Raw genomic sequence first — 24717 nt, 5'->3', positions numbered from 1 at the left:
TAGGATATCTTGCCTGCAACAGCTCAGAGGAGGAGAGAGTTTGGCCCTGTGACAAAAGTGCTGCAGGATAATAATGTAATTTACCGCTGGGGTTTCCCCACTAAGCTCTTGGTTACTTACAAGCGCCAACACATCGCAATGACATCCCCAAAGGAGGGATACAAACAGCTCCACAATTGGGGGCTAGTCCCTACTCCATCAACGCACTCTGACCGGAAGCAAGATCAACATCCTTCGAATGACTCCCGGGGACCACCGGACTGTGATAAACTACGCCCATCTCCCTTGTGGTGATCTTACCTCTGCTGTCTTAAGGGGCTTCCCCACAAGGGAATTATGCAGTTCATATTCCTTAGAGACTCGGGCATTTTATACTTTCTCTTTTTTCACACACCCCAAGTAAGCAGTGTGCTAAGCACACGTTTGAACGTTCACATTTGGTTTACTTTTTTGTTTTCTATTCTCTTGGTTGCTACCTATTGTTTAAATTTGTTGCTATCAATAACCTACCATTTATTGAGTATCTTGATTCTCAGTGGGTACGACTTGCATAGTATTGTTCAATTTTTTTTTTTTTTTTTGCTGTTCCAGGTCCCCTCCTCTCATACTTATTCCAGAGGGATTTCTTCTGGGGCCACACGGGCAACGCCAGCTCATCTTGACATGTCCCTCAATATCACTACTATCAACGCGAAAGGGCTTAATAGCCCTTTCAAGCGTTCCAGACTATGGAGGGAGGCATTCTCTCTCAAAACGGATATATTGTGCGTCCAGGAAACACATTTTGCACAAGACAGGGCTCCTTCATGCACTCATAGGCTCTTCCCACACCAATTTTTTGACAACGCACCCAATAAGACGAAAGGTGTGATGATAGCTATACGAAACACTGTTGCTTTCCAACTTCACCATATAGAAACAGACCCCTGCGGCAGATACCTTATTCTCTCTGCCTCAATTAACAACTCACCGTTAGTTATCACCAATGTCTATGCTCCCAACATGGGACGCAGACCTTTTTTTAAAACAGTACTATCTAAACTACAACCTTTTCCCAAGGATCAAATAATCCTCTGTGGAGATTTTAATGATATTCCAGACAATACTTTGGACACGTCCAATCCTACTAGACCTAGATCCACTGCTCTCTCCAACATGATAAACTCTGAAAATCTGTATGACCCCTGGCGTTGCCTTCATGGCAACGAAAAAGATTACACTTACTTTTCAGCAGCCCAAAAGTCCTATTCCAGAATTGACCTCTTCCTGGTACATCCCCTAACTCTGCAGTCTGTCTCTAAAGTATCCATCGGTACCATCACGTGGTCTGACCACGCGCCGGTTACTTTAACCCTGGCACAGTGACACCAACCCACCAGAAGCTCTTTGTGGCGCATGAACACTTCCATTTTATCCAACCCATTGTACCAGGAGGAGATCAAGACAGCAATAGAGACCTACTTTGAAGTGAATGCTAACTAGATAATGATTCAATTATATGGAACTCGCATAAAGCCTTTATCCATGGCATGTTTATGAAGCTGGGTGCCCAAGAGAAACTTAAGAGATCCGAAAAGATCAATAACCTCTCTTAGTCCTCATTTGTGCAAAATCGTTTAATTATTTTGTAGCAACAGTACATATGCCCGGAGAGTCTTTAGAAGCGACTATTGTTATAATACCAAAAACTGGCAAAGCCCCTGAAAACCCGGCAAATTACAGACCCATTTCTTTACTCAATACAGACATCAAGCTATATGCGAAAATCTTAGCTACACGATTGGCATGCTATATGGCTAATTTTGTGCATCCGGACCAGGTTGGCTTCATACCGCAGAGGTAAGCTCCGGATGGTACTAGGAGATTTATCGACCTCATTCAGTTGGTTAAGGATCATCAAACGCCTTCTCTGCTCCTGTCTTTGGATGCAGAGAAGGCGTTTGACAGAGTACATTGGGGATATCTCTCCGCAGTCCTTCACAGATTCGGTATACGGGGTCAATTCTTCACAGCAGTTATGAATCTATACTCCTGCCCTTCTGCCAGGGTTCGGACATCAGGGCTTACATCTAAACCCTTTGGAATTTCCAATGGCACCAGGCAAGGGTGTCCATTGTCCCCTCTGATTTTTGCCCTGATCATGGAACCGCTAGCGACAGCCATTAGGTCACACCCCCAGATTGAAGGGTTTACAGTTGGGGACTCCATTCATAAAATAGGACTTTACGCCGACGACATTATTATAGCACTCACCAACCCGACCCACTCATTGCCGGCACTCACCGACCTACTGAGCCAGTTTAGTGCAGTCTCCATGTATAAAATGAATTGCTCTAAGTCTAATATGCTAGGCATCTCCCTTATCGAATGCCTTAAAAGGCAAATATCTGCAATCTCCCCTTTCCCTTGGGCCCCAGCTTCCACTTTGAGATACCTGGGAATTGATCTCACAGTACCCTCAGCCAATCAAGTGAGGCTCAATCTGGAGAGAGTACTTGAGAAACTAACGAACTTATCTCTGAGCCTTCGCAATGTCAAAGCGTCCTGGGCTGGAAGAATTGCACTTGCTAAAATGTTTCTCATGCCACATATCCGTTACTTATTCAGAGCTATACCATTAACTTTCCGTAAAGACCAACTGAACAAACTCCAAAAGTCAATTAACTCCTTTATATGGAATGGTAAACACCCGAGAGTCCGACGCTCCACTATGTATGCTCCGACGGGCTCGGGGGGGTTGAGTGCCCCTGACATCGGCAAGTACTATAAAGCAACTATTCTGGATCAAACTAAATATTGGTGGACTCAGTCACAGCAACATAGATGGCTGCAGATCGAGCAAGTGGTACTGGGTTGCCCACCCAAGCATATGCTTGCAGCTCTGTGGTTGCAACTTCACCCCCTGAAATTCCTAATAAATTCAATTACTGCTACCATTCGAGTCCGGCAAGCCATCTTACAAATGTCCCAGGGCATTTCCACACCGACCCTCTAGCTACTACCGCTTCAATCATTAAACTTGTTATGTCAGGACTTGGGAATTGACTCTTGGGTGAAAACCGGTCTTACCTCGATTGGAAACCTATATGACCAAGGCCAGCTATCTACCTTCTCTACATTACAAAGCGGGTCTCATATACCCCATCAGGACTTCTATAAATACCTTTTGTATTCAGCACACCTTGCAAGCTGGTCTATGGTTTTCTTCTACACTTCCTCTTAAGATTGCCCAAAACTATTTGCGTCCGTCTAAATCATACAAAGGGATCTCCTTTTTCTATAGACTGTTGGCAACTACACAGAATCAGCGAAAGCTCCCCTCTATGGAACAATGGGAACATCATCTTCAGTTCACGGAAGCAACCAACGGGTGGCACCAAGCTCTGAGAAATTTTCCAAATGTTTAACCCACTGGGAATCCTTTCTAAAGATTCTTCACTTCTGGTACTACACACCAGATAAACTGTTGCGCATCTTCCCAACACAATCAAATAAATGCTGGAGAGAATGTGGACAATTTGGCTCAGCATCACATATCTGGTGGAACTGCCCCGAGATCGCTATATTTTGGAAGGAAATCGATTTGCTCATCAACCAACTCACAGGGCAGCAGATCTCTCTAGAGCCACAAACTGCCCTGCTGGGTGTGGGGCTCTCCACTTGGCACAATGATCCCTTGATAAAGTCACGTGATCTAGTGAAACAACGCGTCGGGAGGAGCCGGGTAACGTTACTTCCGTGTCTACGGCCGTGACCGGAAGTCCTATTGCAGACCGCTTGCTAGCGGTGTGTCAATGTTTGTTTTTTACTTTTTTTTGCTGTAAGTGCAATACTTTCATTTAAATAAATTTATTTTGATGATACCACACCATGAGCGATCTCTCCTTCATATCCCTGTGAGGTGAATCGGCAATAGTCCGCAGCGGAGGATTGGTGTTTCAACATTTGAATCGGTACAAAGAAGGATTCAGCCCTCCATTCAGGATAAAGGAACAGCCTGTTTGAGCGAACCGGGAGCAAAGAGAATTTCAGTATTGGATGTCACACATACGAACATTATGTGTGTTTGAGGTAAGAGGCCACTGCACACTTTAAGATCATCTAGGATCGATATCTCTATTCATCATATTGTTGGATGCCTTATATGAAGATTTTTTGCACATAGAATTGCACAACTGAATTATACAGGATATTTTGGATTCATTGGGACAATTTGTTTTATATTTTTCATGGGTTGTTTTCTTGGACATTTGTTGAATTGCTTTTTGCACATAGGAGTGCACTTATTCCATTAGCACAGATTGCTTTTTATTGGGACAATTTGCTACATATGTGAACTTTTTCCTTAGATATTATTGTTTGGTAAAATATTATCGTTTTTGTTATACATTGTTATACACTCATTAGTGATTTTTTTTCAGCACGATTTATTCCACTGTTTATCATACACATTATTTGTTTTGGATTAGGAAGACACATTGATTCATTTATTCCTTCACATCACGGATTTTTCTCCTTTACACCATATTCATCCACCTGCACTTGTCTTATTCATTTATATTCATTTTCATAATTTATGATATTTTTTTAGTTTCTTTTAAAGGATTTATTTATCAATTCACTCATACACATCACGATTTTTTATATTTATTCACACATTTATTATTCATCCATCTGCACTTTTTTGGAATCTTTGGCTTTTTTGAAACAATTTTTAAATAGAAGATACACAGAATATTTTTTCTTTATCAATTTTAATATACAGATTCATCTATTGGCACCTTATCCATTTATTTGTACTTTCTTGAATATTCTAGCGAAGATTGGCAAACTATCACATAAGAAGTTATACATTTGTGAAATAGAATTTATAATTATTTATTTTTGCAATCATATTTATTCTAGCACATTGGTTATATATTGTTTTTTATTGTAATTTATTGGAAGATTGAGAACTAGCGCCGATCTTCTTGAGATTTTTAATGAATTCCACGCTGTCATCAGATACATCTTAATAGTGGCACGCTTAACCATAGCCAGAAATTGGAAAGCGCGATGTGCACCTACCTCTCAACGGTGCATAACCATTCTGAACCAAAAAATGCATATGGAATACATGTTTGCTAAGGCTCATTACAGTCTAACAAAAATTCTTCACACTGAGGAAACCCTGGCTCAGAAATCCTAATAGTAAATTGGACACTACTTGACTCTTTAACTCTTTACCTCCCTCTGCTCTAATAAAGGAGCCAAATGAACCACACTGTTCAATCCCGCCTACCTACTTTCTACAAATAACACCTTGTGTACTGCATCTATCTTCACCTACATGAAGCAGTTTTCTCCTCAATCCTGGAACACAGCATACACTGGATAACTACATCTGGAACTACACTTCGTGTATGTTTGAAGTCTATACACGATTCCTCGTTTATATCCCCCACTGAGAACATCTAACTCTTTTTCTTTTCTCTCTGTTTTATGCTCTCTACTCTAGATTAGCACCAATACCACTGTAGGTAGCTGCTCGACTGTTGTCATTTATACTAAATGATTGTACTATGTGATGGTTATACGCAGTCTTGCAGACTGTTATACTTATTTGTAATCTATTGTTGAAACGTTGAACAAATAAAAAAAAATTATTAAAAAAGTTTGTTTACTCTCCTCCACTGTGTTTTACTCTCCTCCACTATGTGCCTTTTGTGTTCTATCTTAGACGCCCTGATTGTGCTCTTACATTTCTTATTGCATTCCTTGTATTGTTGGAATGCTGACATGCCTTTTTCTTTTGCTTTTATGTGCATTTTTATGTTAGCCACCCAGGATTGATTTTAGCTCTTTTATACTTATTGCCCATTGGGATGCACTGGCCAATACCTTTTATTTAGTATGCTCTTTAAGCACTCACATTTTTCCACAGTGTTCTTTGTTTCAAGGATTTTATCCCATTTTATCCCATTTAATATCATGTAACATAGAGCGCAGCTTAGGGAGGTTGGCTCTTATGAAATTCAGTGTACTAGTATATCAGATTGAGTACCCACTATCCTTAAATGTTTTGGGGGTGGGGATGCTCTTGAAGTTGGTGGAGTCATTGTATTTCTGGTCAGGAGACTTATTAGCTATGCTGTGGATCTTTGTATAACCTTTGTATCTACTATGAAGCAAAACCATATCCCTGTATGAGACCCCTAAATGTATTAAAATGGAGCCATGCGCACTGCTGGTGCTTTTGCATTATAGTGCTGATTGTCTGTTGTACTTTGTTTTGTATTTATGTACGAACACCAATAAAAAGAAGTTTCCAAAACGTGTCCAGTGCTTAAATTTTATCAGTTCAAAAAGTATCCAGTGAAATCAACCTTTTGTGCTCCAAAATATTCTGCAACTTGATCAATGCCTACTATGCACATTAATATAAAGTGCTCCTCACCATCCACTGTGTCTCTTCTCTACCAGTGTTTCTACAACCAAGAGAACTCACCAGAAATATTGACCCCTTTCCAGCAAAAAGTGGATCAAACAGCAGTTTTTTCAAAACACATCCTGCTCCTTTAAACTCCAGAACCCCTCTTGCTCAGCATAATCCTAAGACTATATTATTCCATATCGGCCACTATGTTGAGCCTGTAGGGTAACGAGGTAGTATCTACCCAACAGGAGAAGACCAGCCATGTGTCCTCCTGTGGGGGAGATACAGTTATTATGTTCCCTGGATTATCCATGTGTTACAGGTTGGAATGATATAAAAAAATATATAAAGTTCTTCAGCAATAGAGTCTCTAAGAGGATAGTATTCATTTGCTATAAAATTAGAGCAATATAGTCTTGCTACTTAGGGATACTTTGTAGATCTTTGAATCAGTTTGATAGACATTTTGTGAAAGGAATAAGTCAACATCTGAGAATATAGTAAGATGCTGCCATCTAATGATGATTATCTCTTATTACATTTTATGTTCTGATTAGTATACTAGTTCTTTTTATCCATGTATACAATTCATTGTACAGTGTACATGTGAATACATTTATTTATAGGGTATTGTTTTAAAGACTGATATAAATATATGGAATTTTAGATATGCATAGCATCCTGGACTTCGGTTTAAAAAAATAAACATATTTATAAAAGACTTCTGACATTTCAGAACATTTTAGTGTATTTCTGGCCTTTTAGATCACTCCTATTATGTATATAGTAATTTTTTTTTGTAATGCATTTGTAAATGCCCACCAACCAGAGAGCCAAATAATGGATGATTAAGCACTTAGCAGGGCTAAGCTTGATTAAAGGCTATTGCACCCTGCAACGCATTGGAGGGAGATGTAGTAAAACCGAAGCACACAGAATCTGGTGCAGCTGTGCATAGTAACCAATCAGCTTCTAACTTCTGCTTGTTCAGTTAAAGTGCTATTAAAGTCTTGTTTTTTTTTTTGTTTACAAATAACAAACATGCTATACTTACCTGCACTGTGCAGTGGTTTTTCACAGAGCAGCTCAGATCTTTTCTTCCCGAGGGGTCCTTGCTGGTGCTCAGGGCCGGACTGACCATTGGGCACAGCGGGCATTGTCCCAGTGGGCCGCGGCGCCGCGAGTCATCCACGGTAAAAGTAAGTTCCCTCACTGCGGCCGCAAAATTACAAACACCGGCCGATGTACTTGCCAGTTTCCAGCTTACCGGCTCCGCGGCCAATCAGCCTTCTGCTCAGGGGAGGTGTGAGTCACACCCCCCTGAGCAGAAGGCTGATTGGCAGCGGAGACGGAAGTCAAGTAGTTCAGCGTGTGTTACTTTACTTCCCGCCGGCCGCCGGTGTCCTGCCCGGCGCGTCCAGCCCAGCCCTGCCACTGATCGGACGGCATCTCAAGCTGCTGCAGCCTGCAGATGGCAGCTCATTCAGTCCAACTCCGGGCTGCTCGCGGGGGGCGGCGGGGAGAGAAGAGCAGAGAAGGTAAGTGCCTGCCTGCAGACAGTGCTGTGCAGCCCCGGCCGTGTGTGACTGCTCAATAGGAGGGGGATGGATGGGGCGGCTGCAGCCTGCATTTAGAGGATTTTTGATGTTTGCCTATTCCTCCCTGCTGCCGCTGGATGGATGCCTGATTCTCCTCTCTGCAGGCATTCTGCGGCTGCAGGAGAAATATGGAAATATAATCAATTTCTCTATATGCAGCTGTCCCATCCCCCTCCTATACAACTTCTTTTACTGCCCCCCACTCCCCCAGTGATCTTAGCGCCCCCCCCCTGTGCTCTTCAAGTCCCCATAGTACTTTTCAATCCCCCCCTATGCACTCTGGCTCCCCCAGTGCTCTCCACCCCCTAAGTGAATTCCAGTCCCCCCAGTGCTCTCCAGTCCCCCCCCCCATGCTCTCCATCCCCCTGGTTTTCCCTGCCTGCCCCCCCCCCAGTGCTATCCACGCCCTGCGCCTTCCAACCCCCCTGCAATGCTTTCCAACCTCCCCCTTAATTCTCTCGAGTCCCCCCCCCCAGTGCTATCCACGCCCTGCACCTTCCAACCCCCCTGCAATGCTTTCCAACCCCCCCCCTTAATTCTCTCCAGTCCCCCCCCAGTGCTATCCACGCCCTGCGCCTTCCAACCCCCCTGCAATGCTTTCCAACCCCCCCTTAATTCTCTCCAGTCCCCCCCCCCCCCTTGCCCTTCAGCTCCTCCAGTGCTATCTGCTTTCCCTGTGCTCTCCGGCCCCCCTAGTGTTCTTCTATCTTCTATTATGTCTGCAGACTCTGAACATCTCCTGTACTATGTCTGCAGTCTCCGACTTTCTCCTGTACTATGTCTGCAGTCTCCGACTTTCTCCTGTACTATGTCTGCAGTCTCCGACTTTCTCCTGTACTATGTCTGCAGTCTCCGACCATCTCCTGTACTATGTCTGCAGACTCTGACCATCTCTTGTATCACGTCTGCAGTCTCTGACCATCTCTTGTATCACGTCTGCAGTCTCTGACCATCTCTTGTATCACGTCTGCAGTCTCTGACCATCTCCTGTATCACATCTGCAGTCTCTGACCATCTCCTGTATCACGTCTGCAGTCTCTGACCATCTCCTGTATCACGTCTGCAGTCTCTGACCATCTCCTGTATCACGTCTGCAGTCTCTGACCATCTCTTGTATCACGTCTGCAGTCTCTGACCATCTCCTGTATCACATCCGCAGTCTCTGACCATCTCCTGTATCACGTCCGCAGTCTCTGACCATCTCCTGTATCACGTCCGCAGTCTCTGACCATCTCCTGTATCACGTCCGCAGTCTCTGACCATCTCCTGTATCACGTCCGCAGTCTCTGACCATCTCCTGTATCACGTCCGCAGTCTTTGACCATCTCCTGTATCACGTCTGCAGTCTCTGACCATCTCCTGTATCAAGTCCGCAGTCTCTGACCATCTCCTGTATCACGTCCGCAGTCTCTGACCATCTCCTGTATCACGTCCGCAGTCTCTGACCATCTCCTGTATCACGTCCGCAGTCTCTGACCATCTCCTGTATCACGTCCTCAGTCTCTGACCATCTCCTGTATCACGTCCTCAGTCTCTGACCATCTCCTGTATCACGTCCTCAGTCTCTGACCATCTCCTGTATCACGTCCTCAGTCTCTGACCATCTCCTGTATCACGTCCGCAGTCTCTGACCATCTCCTGTATCACGTCCGCAGTCTCTGACCATCTCCTGTATCACGTCCGCAGTCTCTGACCATCTCCTGTATCACGTCCTCAGTCTCTGACCATCTCCTGTATCACGTCCTCAGTCTCTGACCATCTCCTGTATCACGTCCTCAGTCTCTGACCATCTCCTGTATCACGTCCTCAGTCTCTGACCATCTCCTGTATCACGTCCTCAGTCTCTGACCATCTCCTGTATCACGTCCTCAGTCTCTGACCATCTCCTGTATCACGTCCTCAGTCTCTGACCATCTCCTGTATCATGTCCTCAGTCTCTGACCATCTCTTGTATCACGTCCTCAGTCTCTGACCATCTCCTGTATCACGTCCTCAGTCTCTGACCATCTCCTGTATCATGTCCTCAGTCTCTGACCATCTCTTGTATCACGTCCTCAGTCTCTGACCATCTCTTGTATCACGTCCTCAGTCTCTGACCATCTCTTGTATCACGTCCTCAGTCTCTGACCATCTCTTGTATCATGTTTGCAGTCTCTGACCATCTCCTGTATCATGTTTGCAGTCTCTGACCATCTACTGTACTATGTCCAGCGGGAACACTCTGCAGCCGCACCGCACAGCACACCCAAGGTAAGTGGAGGTCTGGAGAGAGGAGTGACTTCTACTTAGGGATTTCTTTTGCAGATAGGCTGGGCTGGCACTGGCAGCAACAATTTTATTCAAAGAAATCAGGATTTCTTCTGCAAATAGGCTGGCACTGGCAGCAACAATTTAATTCAAATCAGGATTTATTTTGCAAATAGGCTGGCCTGGCACTGGCAGCCAGGCATAGTACTAGTCTAGTACTATGCCTGCCAGTGCCAGGTCAGCCTATTTGCAGAAGAAATCCTGATTTGAATTGGTCATGTCATGTGTCTGATGAGATTGTTTTTTGTTAATTGTCTGATCTGATGCCACTGCCAGCCTATTTGCAGAAGAAAACTTTATTTTTCCTAATGTTTTGATCATGTGTCATGATGACATCGATTTTGGTAATTATCTGACTCTGATGCCAGCCTATTTGCAGAAGAAATCCTGATTATAATAAAATATTTGCTGCCAGTGCCAGCCTGCCAGGTGATCTGAGGTGTGAAGGTGCAGGAATTGGGACTGATCTGAGGTGTGAAGGTGCAGGAATTGGGGCTGATTTGATGTGTTAAGGTGCAGGAATTGGGGTGATCTGAGGTGTGAAGGTGCAGGAATTGGGGCTGATTTGATGTGTTAAGGTGCAGGAATTGGGGTGATCTGAGGTGTGATAGTGCAGGAATTGGGGTGATCTGAGGTGTGATAGTGCAGGAATTGGGGTGATCTGAGGTGTGATAGTGCAGGAATTGGGGTGATGTGAGGGGTGAAGGTGCAGGAATTGGGGTGATCTGAGGTGTGAAGGTGCAGGAATTGGGGTGATCTGAGGTGTGAAGGTGCAGGAATTGGGGTGATCTGATGTGTGAAGGTGCAAAGCTCACTTGATTTCTTACTATTCAAGCGGTTTACAGCAGTTACTTTATATGAAGTTGACAGGTTTTTTTTTTAAGTATCTGGCACTCCCAATTTCTTTTAAAACATTTTTTGGCACACTGTGCCCAAAAAGGTGGTCTACCCCTTGATTAGAGTAACCCTCATCTTGTGCTGCTTCATAATATTTTTAGGACTCAACCATCAAAACAGGATTTAAAGTAAGACAAAAAAAACCGCATCATATGGCAGCTCTGATCTAAATCGGACCCAATCTATCAGATTAGACTAAAAAAAGGTACCGTAATCGAATCCACACATCCTGGAACATTAAATCCTCTCATCAAGCATCCCGACGAACGCCCCTCCCCGCCACGCCCCCCCCCCCCCCCCGCGGGCTGCTCATTCCAAAATGCCCGGGCCTATTTTTTGTCCCAGTCCGGGCCTGCTGGTGCTCCTGGCCCCTCCCACCTGCCGAGTGCCCCCACGGCAAGCACAGTCCTGTCCCCTTTATCTCCTCATTGGCTCACTAATATTTATTGACAGAAGCAGGAGCCAAATACGCTCGCTGCTGTCTCAACCAATGAGGAGGGAAAGTCCCAGACAGCTGAGGCTCTCGTGCAACATTGTCATACAGGCTCAGATAAGTATTAGGGGCTGAAGGGGGCGGCTGCACACAGAAGGTCTTTTATCCTAATGTATAGAATGCATTAGGATAACAAAAAAACCTTCTGCCTTTAGAAGCACTTTAAACTTTGTCAATAAAACCTAGAAGCTGAATGGTTACTATGCACCGCTGCACCAGTTTTAGTAAATCTCCCCTAATGTGTTGCGGGGTGGAGTAAAAGACTGCTTTGACCCAGAAAGTGGGAAGGGGGGAATTCTACCCTTTCTGCTGCATGATGCCATGTTTGAACAATGTGAGAACAAGTCTTGTATCTTCTCACAGATCCCAGTGTCCCTGGATGTGTTTCAGGGTTAACCCCTGTGACTGGCCTAGGTCAGAGGGTTTCTGGACCTCACATGCAATCTTTATTTTATAATATTGCGAGTGTATCTTTTTGATTTTGCGTGCTGGACTGTTAGAGAGAAACCCCTGCTTCCTCCTGAGATTTGTAGCTGATTTGCAGTATTGTGAGCTCCTTACAAAACCTCCACCAGCTAGGCCACAAATGCAGATTTGTTACATAGAAAGAGTATGTACATTCTGTGCAGCAGTCAGCTGTGAGCGGGTATGTCACCAAGGATTGTCAATCAGGCAAGTTGAGAGGCTGCAGGAGGATTGTTTTATTTGGAGGAAACTGGTTTTTAAGTTTCCTCATTGTTTTGTAAAGTCCAGTTGGGGACCTGGAGCCTGGAGATTTCATAGCGATCTGGGTGGGTGGAAATTTCCAATCCTGGGATCGGGATTTAGGACTAGCCAGGACACTGATGGTTCAGATGTGGCTGGGTCTTTTAGGAAAGATAGGACCAAGGTTCAATAGGGAGTCAGGAGGGCTCCAAGTGGGAGTCAGTGCAGCATGAAGTTGCTATCCGTGTGCACCCTGTTGGGTGAGCTAAGTCTGTAGGAGACAGACAAGGGCCTGAAGTGTAATGCCAGAGCAGCAGTGCTGCAAGTGAGAGCCAAAAGGGCTGAACGGCGTTTGTGTTGACGAGCAGAGGAATGCTGAAAACCCCTGCAAGGAAAACGCTGTTTTGTGTACTGAACTTTCCTTTAATAAACATGAGCAAGGAAAGCCCTTAAAAGAAAGTAAAGCGAGTGGCGATGTCCTTTAAATGCTCTACAATTGATGCGAGTCCTCACAACCCATATATTTACCAACATTTTAGATCCATAAAGTTATAATTAATTGCCAGTAATTAAAACATCATTAGGGTGTATGGAGGTTTGCATATCTTATTTAAAACTGTAATACCTAGGTTCTGGTGTCATGTGTGCTGTCATCATGCCAAGATCGAAAGGGTTCTTTGGTTGACATATGGTAACCACGGTGTAGACAACATTATTCACTTTGCAGACTTAGGCTCCGTTTCCACTACCGCGGCAGCGAAGTCGTGCTACTTCTAGCGTGACTTCGTAGTGAAAGTTGTTTGCGGCTTTCAGTGAGACTTGTCCCTCATTATAGAGGGAAGTCGCACTGAAGTTGGCCCAAAAGTCGTGCACAAACTACTTTTGAAGTCGCCGCAACTCAAATCGCGGCAGTGAAAACGGGCCAGATTGAAACGAATGGCTTTTGACTTGCTGTGCGACTTGACATGTGTCAAGTCGCACAGCAAGTCGCACTAGTGGAAACCGAGCCTAAGACAAGAAAATTACCTCTATCATCTTGAATCTTGGAGTGGAGTTTAAATGTTACCGTATTTTTGATCGCTTTAAGAAAGCCTTTCTTTTTGGACTGGGCATTAGCCTACTATATGAATGGAACATTTTTGTTGGTAAATTTAGGTGGCTTCTGATTGCAGAAGTGTGTTTCCTGCAAGCACAAGATGCCACACTTAAGAGTCCTTGTTTCCATCTAAATCATATTGCGTTTACCAGGGCTGTTCAAGCCCTTGACGTTTATTCAGGTGATTGTAAATTGCATCTTGTGTTAAAGTTGCAATGCCAGAAAGGGTAGTAGCTAGGTGAGGAGTGCTGCTGCAGTGATATTCTACTGATTGCCAGGTACCAAGGAAAGAACGACGAGGGAACTTCAGATGATCTATGCTTCAAGGAGGGAAAGACAACAGCTGAGATAACGTTATTTTTCAAAGACCTTGGTACGCCTTCAGTAGGACGTCTGATTTCATTGGTGAGGTGAAACGGAAGATAGTCGGGGAAAAATAAAAATGGATAAAAGGTAACCAAGTAGCTTAGTAGTAGTCTGTTGACAACAAAAGGGTAGGGAAATTACTACTTAGTAGAAAAAAAAAAACGATTCTGACAAGAATCTGCGAACCTGGAAGGAAGACAGGGTAAAGATTCACCTTCGCATCGATCTTCCCCCTCAGACAGCAAGTGATGTAAATCATAGAAACAAAGGAAAAGGTGATCGTGCAACACCGTTTATTTAACATTTCAATAAAATATTAGCTCTACTGTAATCGGCTTACATAAAAAGTGCCTAGACCAGCACCAGCTTGAATAGCCTGAGCTTTAACCCTCAGCACTATAGCCGGGTTCAATCTCACCGCTCACTCCAGTCTCATGGCCCGCGTGCGTTCCACAGAGATGCAGGAAGTGACGTCAATGGTTCTCCACAAGCTTCAAAGCAGCAACCAGATGTCAATGCATTTCAAGTATCATCAGGAAACACGGTTGCCCCCTTAATCCCTGAGATCTAAATAGGTACTTCTCACATCCTATTGGTGAATCACCATTCAGCAAGAGACTATATACAAGCTTAAAATAAAGTGTTGAATTCTAATACTAGTAATCTGCCAGTTATAAAAATATATATCCCCCAACCGTACTAGACCTGTAAATTCCTACTTTAATACTCCTCAGTTTTTGGGTAGATGGCTGACAATCCAGCTGGCATCGCTCTTTACAATTAATTTGCCATTGCAAATAACATTCAAATGCATATATATAGCTCTAAAAAACACCCATATAAAATAGATAACAAAATACTAAAAATAAAATCATTGATGTTAAATACATTTGAAGAATTTAAAAGGATTGATGGGTCTCATTTTTTACAGTGTTAATTTAGTCAACGAAAACGAAATTCAAAGTATAGCACATTTTTGTCAAATGACGACAACTATGACGAAAATCAAATCCGTTTTCATTAACGAACAAAAACTAAACGAGAATGTGAGGCAGGGACGTTTACCCAACTTTCGGTTTTCACTGAGCTCCGCCTGCTTCCTCTCCCAGCAAGCGACTGTGTGGCGTCTGGCGTGGCGTGCACCGTGACGTCCGACGTGATGACTACAAGAAGGGGGTCGAGACCAGTCACCAGAGCACTGCAGCACTACAGCCACATCACACGGCCGTCTGGCAGTGGCACCCACCACCACATCCAGAGCAGAGCACCCACTGAGTGAGTTTCAACAGCCAGCCATTACTACCTTCCCCTCAGAAGAGACCACTGGCATCCGCATTGGGCACTGGCATTACTCCAGTCCCTTTGACACCAGGTAAAGCTGCTGAAAGGTTTTATTGTGTTCTGTTCAGTTTCTTGACCTGTTAAAGTTCATGTAAATGTGCACTGCATGACTGGCATCATCACGAGCCTGCAAAGTTTTTTTTTATTTTTTTGTATTTTTATTACATTTTTACATTTTTATGTTACCCCCTTTGGTCAAAAAAGCAATATTCTTGGCAAAACAGTTTTGCCTAAATAAAGACTTAATGACTAAATCTGTGTCTGTGTAGTGCTGTGCTAGTGCATGCTCAAAGCTTAATACCATAAATAATAACATATTTGATTTTTCACTCCAGCAGTAGTATATAATGAGTTTGGAAATTGTAGAGAAATGCTTAAATAATGCATTACAAATTACAATTGAACTACACCCATACGATTATAGATGACTAAAATGTAGGACGTTTTAGTCGACTAAAATGTAGGACGTTTTAGTCGACTAAAATGTAGGACGTTTTAGTCGACTAAAATGTAGGACGTACCTAGATGTCTATTTGCAACCATTGGCGGCAAATGGGAGATCTTTTTTAAAAGATACCAGGGATGCCATTACCTCGTTACAAGAAATTGAGGTAGGGAACTCAACGATAATGGTGGATGTGGAGTCCCTTTACACTAATATAAAACAAGGCAACGTAATAGAAGCAGTTAGGTGGGCTCTAGAAGGGCAAACCAACCTGAAACAGCCGCAGTTTGAATTCCTTTTGGAAGGTCTGCATATGGCCATGTCCAATAACATTTTTTTGCATAAAGGGAAATTTTTAACCAAAGTAAAGGGGTGGCTATGGGGGCTCGACATGCCGTCCCCCCCAGCATTGGGAAAATTTTTGTGGCCAAATGGGAAGAGGAACAGATCTTTGTCCAGAAGCCATTCCAACTCAAATATTACAGGAGGTTCATTGATGATATTATGATAGTATGGGGAACGGAGAGAATTTCTGGAGGGTCTGAACCATAATATTTATGGGATCAGACTTACCGGAAATTGGAACAAGGATTTGATACAATTCTTTTGATCTGGAAATTTTTAGGGATAATAATAAGTTAAATACTAGAACCCATTTTAAGTTGGTTGACTGCAATGGATATATTTCAGCTAGGAGTTGTCATCATCCTTATTGGGTTAGGGCCATCCCAATAGGCCAATTTGTGCGCATTGGGAGGAATTGTAGTAATGATCAGGATTACATAACACAAACGGATAAATTAATATATAGATTTAAAGAGAAAGGGTATAGAGAGAAACAGTTGGTGAAGGTTAGACATGAGGTTTACTCTATGAATCAACAGGATTTACTGAAACCTAGGAATCGTACAAATGGGAATTAGGATGTAGCTTTCATTATAGGTTATAACCTACAATACAGAGAATTGGAAAAATGTATTAAGAAATACTGGCCCATCCTCTTAAAAGACAATATGCTTAAAAATGTGCTTCCCAGCCAGCCCACGTTTATGTACCAGATTCCCCAAAGAGATTGAGCACCTTCTTGGAGAGGAATGGGTTTTATAGATGCGGAAGATGCAAAGCATGTAGGACTATTAGGGGCAATAAGAGGAAGGTAGAAACCTTCACCTCATCAGAGAGGAGGGAGTACAGAATAAACCAATTCAATACATGCGGTACCAGGTTTGTCCCTTATTTGCTGATTTGTCCATGTGGCTTAAGATATGTAGGCCGTACTACTCGAGCGTTGTCTAAATGCATCTGTGAACATATCAGCAATATTATCAAGTGGTATAGACAGCATAGAGTTTCGAATCATTACAGGTTAAAACATAATAGGGATCCCACATCACTATGGTTTTGTCATATTGATAGAGTGTATAAACATTGGAGAGGGATCGATATGCGGAAACAAATATCGCAGAATGAGATCTTATGGATTCACAATTTAAATACGGGGGTTAAATCTGGATATAGACCTCAATTGTTACCTGAATGATTTTAATTATATTTTTCAATCATATGTTGGGATGTACTTGGTTTGGAATTGATAGGCTCATTTGACTTTATCAATTTTTTATGTTTTAGATATACAGTATATCCACCTCAATTTTACACTAGTAGGTAAGGGTTTGTAATAATCTTTACTAGAAAGCTACTGGTTGTGACTGGTTTTGAGCTGTCTATATATTATTAGTAATTTCTATGAGAAGTGCAGATTGCTATCCCACTGTTTGACATTAGGGGGCAGTGTTTAATGGGATTGTATGATTTAATTAAACAAGGAGACCAATCAATCATATGACTTTCTTCAAATGTATTTAACATTGTTGATTTTATTTTTAGTATTTTGTTTATCTATTTTATATGGGTGATTTTTAGAGCTACATATATGCATTCGAATGTTATTTGCAATGGCAAATTAATTGTAAAAAGCGATGCCAGCTGGATTGTCAGCCCTATACCCGAAAGCTGAGGAGTATTAACCACTTTAAGACGGGAAGGATTTTCCCCCTTAATGACCAGGCTCTATTTTGCGATTCAGCACTGCATTATTTTAACGGACAATTGTGCGGTCGTGCGAAGCGGTACACAAATAAAATTGACATTCTTTTTTTCCCACAAATAGAGCTTTCTTTTGGTGGTATTTGATCACCTGTGCGATGTTTATTTTTTGCGCTATAAACAAAAAAAGAGCGACAATTTAAAAAAAAAAAAAACAATATTTTTCACATTCTGCTATATGACATTCTCAAACAAAAAAAAAATGTAAATATCAAAATGTTTTAACAATTTAGGCTAATTTGTTTTCTGCTACATATTTTTGGTAAAAAAAAAAAAATCGCAATAAGTGTATTTTGATTGGTTTGCGCAAAAGTTATCGCATCTACTAACTACGGGAAAGATTTATGTAATTTTTATTGGTTTTTTTTTTTTTACTAGTAAAGCGGTGATCTGCGATTTTTTGCGGGACTGCAACATTGCGGCAGACAGATCAGACCCCTAACTGACATTTTTTACACTTTTGGGGGTACCAGTGACATTACTACAGTAATATGTGCTAAAAATATGCACTGTAACTGTAATAATGACACTGGCAGGGAAGGGGTTAACCCTGTGGGTGATCAAGGGGTTAAATGTAAGCCTAGGGGAGTGATTCTAACTGTGGGGGGGGGGGGGGCGTGACTTCTGAAATGACCATAGAGACATGTGATCCTATACAGTATAGAAGGATCACATGGGCTCTATGGTCATTGCAGGGAGAAGAATGGTCGACTGTCCTTCTCTCCCAGCGGAGAGCGATCGCGGGCGTCAGGCGGCAATCGGAGCCGCCTGACCCAGGCATCGGCTTCCCCGCTGCCGAGTGGGGGTGGGAGTGCGCCGGCGGCGGCGCGCTCACCCCCTAGCTTCCTGCGCGCGACCGGTGTAGACCTACGTTGGTTTGCGCAGAGCCACCCTGCTGCAGTATAAAAGGCGGCAGGTGGTCGGGAAGTGGTTAAAGTAGGAATTTACAGATCTAGTACGGTCGGGGGATATATATTTTTATGACTGGTGGATTACTAGCATTAGAATTCCAGTAACCAGATTTCCTGATGATGCCTAATGGTGAAATGCAGATCTAGTTGCTGTTTTGAAGCTTGTGGAGAATCATTGATGTCACTTCCTGCATCTCTATGGAACGCACGCAGGCCGTGAGACGGTGAGATTGAACCTGGCTATTGTGCTGAGGGTTACAGCACAGGCTATTTGAGCTGTCACTGGTCAAGGACTTTTTATGTAAGCAGATTACTGTAGAGCTATTATTTTATTAAAAATGTATTACAAATTTTAATAAACGGTGTTGCACGATCACCTGTTCCTTTGCTTCTATGATTTACATCATCTGCTGTCTGAGGGGAAGATCAATGCGAAGGCGAATAGTGGTTGCAGTAGAATAACCTCTATTGTTTTGGGGATTATATCCATGTAATGCGATAGTGGTCCCTGAGACCAAGGGACTCTAAAGCCCCGTACACACGATCAGATTATCGAACGATCTGTCGTCCGTTTTTTTTTTGCATGCTAGTCTCATGTCGAAAGTGAAGAGGTTATTTTCATACGAAATTTCCTGTACGACAGAATTCAACTTCAGAAGTGATGTCATGTGTTGAATTGTTTTGTATGTGTTCTTTCGTTTCTGAGCATGCCTAGTCTTGCTCTTACGTTTTTTTTCGGACGAAAACTGTACTAATTAAACGAAAATCGGACGTTGTGTTGACGTACGATAAAAATTTCATAGTCTGCACATCCAGTTTTCGTCATCCAAAAATCCGTAATCGGCAGATCGTTCGTCGGACGAAATTTCCCTTCTGATTTTCGTATGGTGTGTACGGGCCTTAACCACTTAAGCCCCAGAGGATTTGGCTGCTAAAAGACCAGGGGGTATTTTGCGATTCGGCACTGCGTGACTTTAACGGACAATTGCGCAGCCGTGCGACGCTGTACCTAAACTAATTTGGCGTCCTTTTTTTCCCACAAACAGAGCTTTCTTTTGGTGGTATTTGATCACCTGTGCGGTTTTTTTATTGTTTGCGCTATAAACAAAAAAGAGCGTCAATTTTGCAAAAATATCAATATTTTTCACATTTTTTTATATGAAATTCCCCAAAAAAAATGTAAAAATCTAATTTTTTTAACATTTTCGGCCAATTTGTTTTATGCTACCTATGTTTGGTAAAAAAAATCGCAAAAAGCGTATTTTTATTGGTTTGCGCAAAAGTTATCGCGTTTACTAACAAAGGGAAAGATTTTTGTCATTTTTGTTGTTTTTTTTTTTTTTAACGCGTAATGGCGGCGATCTGCGATTTTTTTTTTTTGCGGTACTGCGACATTGGGGCGGACAGATCGGACCCTTGACTGACATTTTTGACACGTTTGGGGTTACCAGTGACATTTCCACAGTAATCAGTGCTATACATATGCACTGATACTGTAAAAATACACTGGTAGTGAAGGGGTTAACTTTATTTGAGAGGGAGGGGCTGTGTGTGTCCCTAGGGGCGTGATTCTTACCGTGATTGGCTGTGGCTTGAGGTGTAGGAACACTGATCAACGGTTGTACATTGTAGAACCGTGTGATCGGTGTTTCTACACCGGGGAGAATGACAGGTGGCTTGTTTACACAAGCCGCCTGACTTTCTCCCTCTCCCCCGACGATCGCCGAGTGACCGGCGGACATCGGGTCTGCCGGTCACACGCGTGGGGGGTCCGTGACCGCGCAGGAGCGGGAGCGCGCCTCCGGCGGCGCACGCTCGCTCCCCAGAGCCTCACAGGCTAGCGACGTAGACCTACGTCGCTCTGCCTGTGAGGGGCTGACTGCTGCAGTAAATATACAGTGCGCAGTGGGCAAGCGGTTAAGAGCACAGTATTTTTTGTATTTCATGCAGTGGAGCACTTCATTTATGGAAAGAGGGGCACAATTTTACACTGGTTGTGGTCACAGAGATTGATGTTTAACACAGGTTATCATTACTTTATTTTGGACTGTGAAATTTAGTGTCATTGTATTAAAAGTTGCTTGGGGTGATGTACACGTACTCACTTTTTTCTTTAGGTTATATGCATTTTCATTGAACAATTATGGTTTATATAACAGTGCCTTACTTTATTAGTTACCTAATTGCTTTATGTGTATTTCACATTTAACCTCCCTGGCGGTCTGATTATGTCAGTATTTTTGAATGTCAAAGCGGTACATTGTTGTGCACGGAAATCTGTTGTTTTATATTGTAGGCCTGTAATGCTTAGGAAAAAAACAGTAAAAGTGAATAAAAATTATTAATAAAGTATTAATAAACTAATACATTCAATTAATAAATTAATTATTAAACTAATAAATTATTAATAAAAAAAGGAATAAAACAGTAAAAGTGCAGGCAAGGCACTGGACAAAAGACTAGGGACTAGGGATGTTTGAACTTTTGAAAAGATCGGTTCGACCAGAACACCCGAACTTTCCGAAAGTTCGGGTCCGGATTCCAGAACCCCATTGAAATCAATGGGACCCGAAATTCGGTAATCAAAAAACACCATTTTAAAGCCCTAAAACCCAATAAATGCCCCTAAAAAGTGCCTAGGGTTCTGGGTCATGCCCCAGGGACTATTAATCACACAAAAAAAGTTCTTAAAAATTGTCGTTTTTGATAGAGAGCCAATTATTGAAAAAATTATTGACAAAAAATAAAAAAATGAGATTTCTTTAGATTTAGTGTCTGGGGGGTCTAAAAAGTGTACCTGTGAGGTTTCAGCTCTGTAGCATGTACAGAAGCAGAAAAAAAAAGATCATTTTTATTAGCGCAGGGATGGGGTTCCGCTACTTTCACACCTATATGTGTGTATGTGTATATATACATATATGTGTGTGTGTATATATACCCCTATACAGAAGTTCAGATGTTATGCCTGCCTCCAAAAACGACCAAAAAATGCCCAATAAACGCCTGCAACAACACACCTGGGCGTTTTTGTTGCAGGCGTTTATTGTCATTTTTTGGGCATCTTTGGAGGCAGGCATGACATCTGAACTTCTGTATAGGGGTAAATATACACACACACATATATGTATATATATACACATACACACATATAGGTGTGATAGGAGCGGAACCCCATCCCTGAAAATAATTTCATGAGCGCAGGGATGGGGTTCCGCTACTTTCACACCTATATGTGTGTATGTGTATTAGGGATGCACCGAATATTCGGCGGCCGAACATTATTCGGCCGAAAATAGAGAAAATAGCACTTTCGGCGTTCGGCCGAATAAGTCAAAAGGCCGAATAATTTTGAGCCGAACAATGTCAGCTTCCGCCCTGACCGCTCACCTTCCTCATTGCGGCTCGCGGCTCCCTTCTCACACGCCGCCGGTGTCCTGTCCGGCCGCGAGTAGGGGGTGTGACGTCACGCGCGCGTCCCGCCCCCTGCTCCTGACTACGGCTCCTTCACACTAGGTCCACGCCCCGCCCCCCTGTTCGCGGCTTTTGGCTCTGGCTGCAGTTCAGGTATGTGATGTGGAGCTGAGCACATTTGGGGGAGAATACGGTAGCTGGCAGCTGCACAAGCATTAGTGTGCAGACTGCCATATGTTGTTGCCACTTGCCATGCTCATTACATTAGAGTGCCCTATAAAGTGCCCCTTAAAAAAAAAAAAAAGAAAAAAAATGTGCCCAACAGAGTGCTCCCTTGACATAAAATGTGGCCATCAGCGTGCCCCTTATTTTATGCTAAGGGACATGCTGATGAACATATTTTATGTTAAGGGGCACTCTGATGAGCATATTTTATGTTAAGGGATACTCTGATGGGCATATTTTATTTTAAGGGGCACGCTAATGGGCATATTTTATGTTAAGAGCAACGCTGATTTAAATGTTTTGTTTTGCCCATCAGAGTGCCCCCTAACATAAAATGTGCCCATCAGCGTGCCCCCTAAAAATTGGCAAAATAAATGGAAAAAATGCGAAACACCGCGTTCGGTATTCGGCCTTCGGCCAAGCATTTCATCATTATTCGGCTTCGGCTTCGGCCAAGAATTTCATTTCGGTGCATCCCTAATGTGTATATATACATATATGTGTGTGTGTATATATACCCCTACACAGAAGAGACTTACACACGCCCCTTCCGTTGCGGCGCTCGTAGGGAAGGGAACCTGGGAGACAGATCCGGCATCGGCCAGAGGACACAGTGGGAGGACATCAGGGGATAGTAAGGACAAGGTAAATTTCACTACGGGGTAACCCCAAGTGCGCCTCGGGGGTTACCGCTTTTGGTACTGAAAATTAACCTTGAACCACACTCGGGATTACCGCCAGGAAGGATAAAGGGGCAGCAGTTATTTTCTAGGAAATGGGAAGAGAACAACACATGGTGGGGAGAAGGCTGCACACCCCAGGGGTTTTCAGGCAGCAAAATAAATAGGCTAGGAATTTGTAAAAATATTCATCTTTATTATAGAAATATTAAAATATTCATAATGAGAATTATGAAGTAAAATATGAGCTTGGTTACAGATATAAATCCATCATATTGAATATCACAAACTGGTAAAAACAATGGACAGTGATCAATGAATCATCACACCCAATATGGTGGACCCCAACGCGTTTCGACCTGTACAGTAAGATCTTCCTCAGGGGATATGTGATGTCTATGAAAAACATTGTACAATTAGAGACATGGTATACAATACAATATAACAAATTAACGTTATTAAGAATGATTACATAGGTATTTGAATTTACACTATACATGATGGATGACTGTTAGCCAAATAGCACTTCCATAAGTAAAGAGTCATCCTGGGAGGGAGATCCTCCCGTGACCCCAAATGAGTGGATTTTCTGAAGGTTAGTACATGGTTTTTAGGGTTGGCGCCTTTTATTTGTTATTTTTATAATCTATAAGTGGTGTAGATTTCAAAAGACTGGTAAAATGTCTAGGACTGGCTAGCTCAGCAAACTAAGCCCAAGAGCTGACCTTTTGATGCTAAAAGAAACCTCCAAGAAACCCAGATTATAATTGTAGGATCTGCAGGTAACTCTTGTAGCAATTGATGTCAAAGTGTGTGCATCTACAGTCAGAAAGGGATTGCATCATTCAGTGCTAATGACAAACAGTGCCAAATTCTTTTACAAGCACACTCATTTTGCATCATATTGGATCTTACAGATAAGGTTTTCTTTGTATGAGTAGGGATAGATTAAATATAATTAAAATAGATTATTCAGGTAAAATCTTGTATAATGCAAGGGCTGGCACATTTTACTGATGTGTCAATGGGTCAGAATGAATCTAACAGTGTTTAGCCAACTTTACTGATGGTATCAACAGTGCTACAAGATAGCCAAACACAAAGAATATTATGTAGGAGCAATAAGAGTTTTTAAAAAAATAATTCAGTTCTTACATAGCCCAGGGTGGTCTGTAGGAAGAGGTGATTGTGCTAATAAAAAAAAAAAAAAAAGAAAAGAAAAGAAAACCAATAAAATAAATTATGCAAATTAAAAATTGATGTGCCAAGTCAGCATTGTGTGCAAATTGGTGACCAGAGACAGCAAAGCCAGCTTGTATTCAGCTCACACTCAGCCCAGCCGTTGCAGGGGCATTAGGAAACACTGGAATGCAGAAGGACATAGAATATTGCAGAAATGGAGCAAGGAGTCGAGCAATATTAAACATGCCACATTCTTCTGGTGTAGGAGCTCAAGGCATGCAGGAAAAATGGGAGCCTAAGCTGCTACCCACTATAAAGTGAAGAGGGGCAGACTTCTACCTTAGTCTTCGGCCTGATTAGGATGCAGATGATAAAGACGCTGATTTACTTCTGTGCCCAGCCCAGCCCTACCTCTCCTTCCAAGGAAAGCCCAAACTTTCCCTGGACTGCCCCCCACTTTAACCAACCTCAGCCCGTCTGCTTTGCTCTAAGTAACACCAGCCCCTCATGAAAATGCTGCCCCTACTGCCACCCTTCTT

The sequence above is a fragment of the Pelophylax lessonae genome, assembly GCF_965119305.1.
Source record: "Pelophylax lessonae genome assembly, chromosome: 13".
In the NCBI taxonomy this organism is placed as follows: Eukaryota; Metazoa; Chordata; class Amphibia; order Anura; family Ranidae; genus Pelophylax; species Pelophylax lessonae.
The sequence above is the reverse complement of the archived record's forward strand: the minus strand, read 5'-3'. Positions refer to the sequence as shown.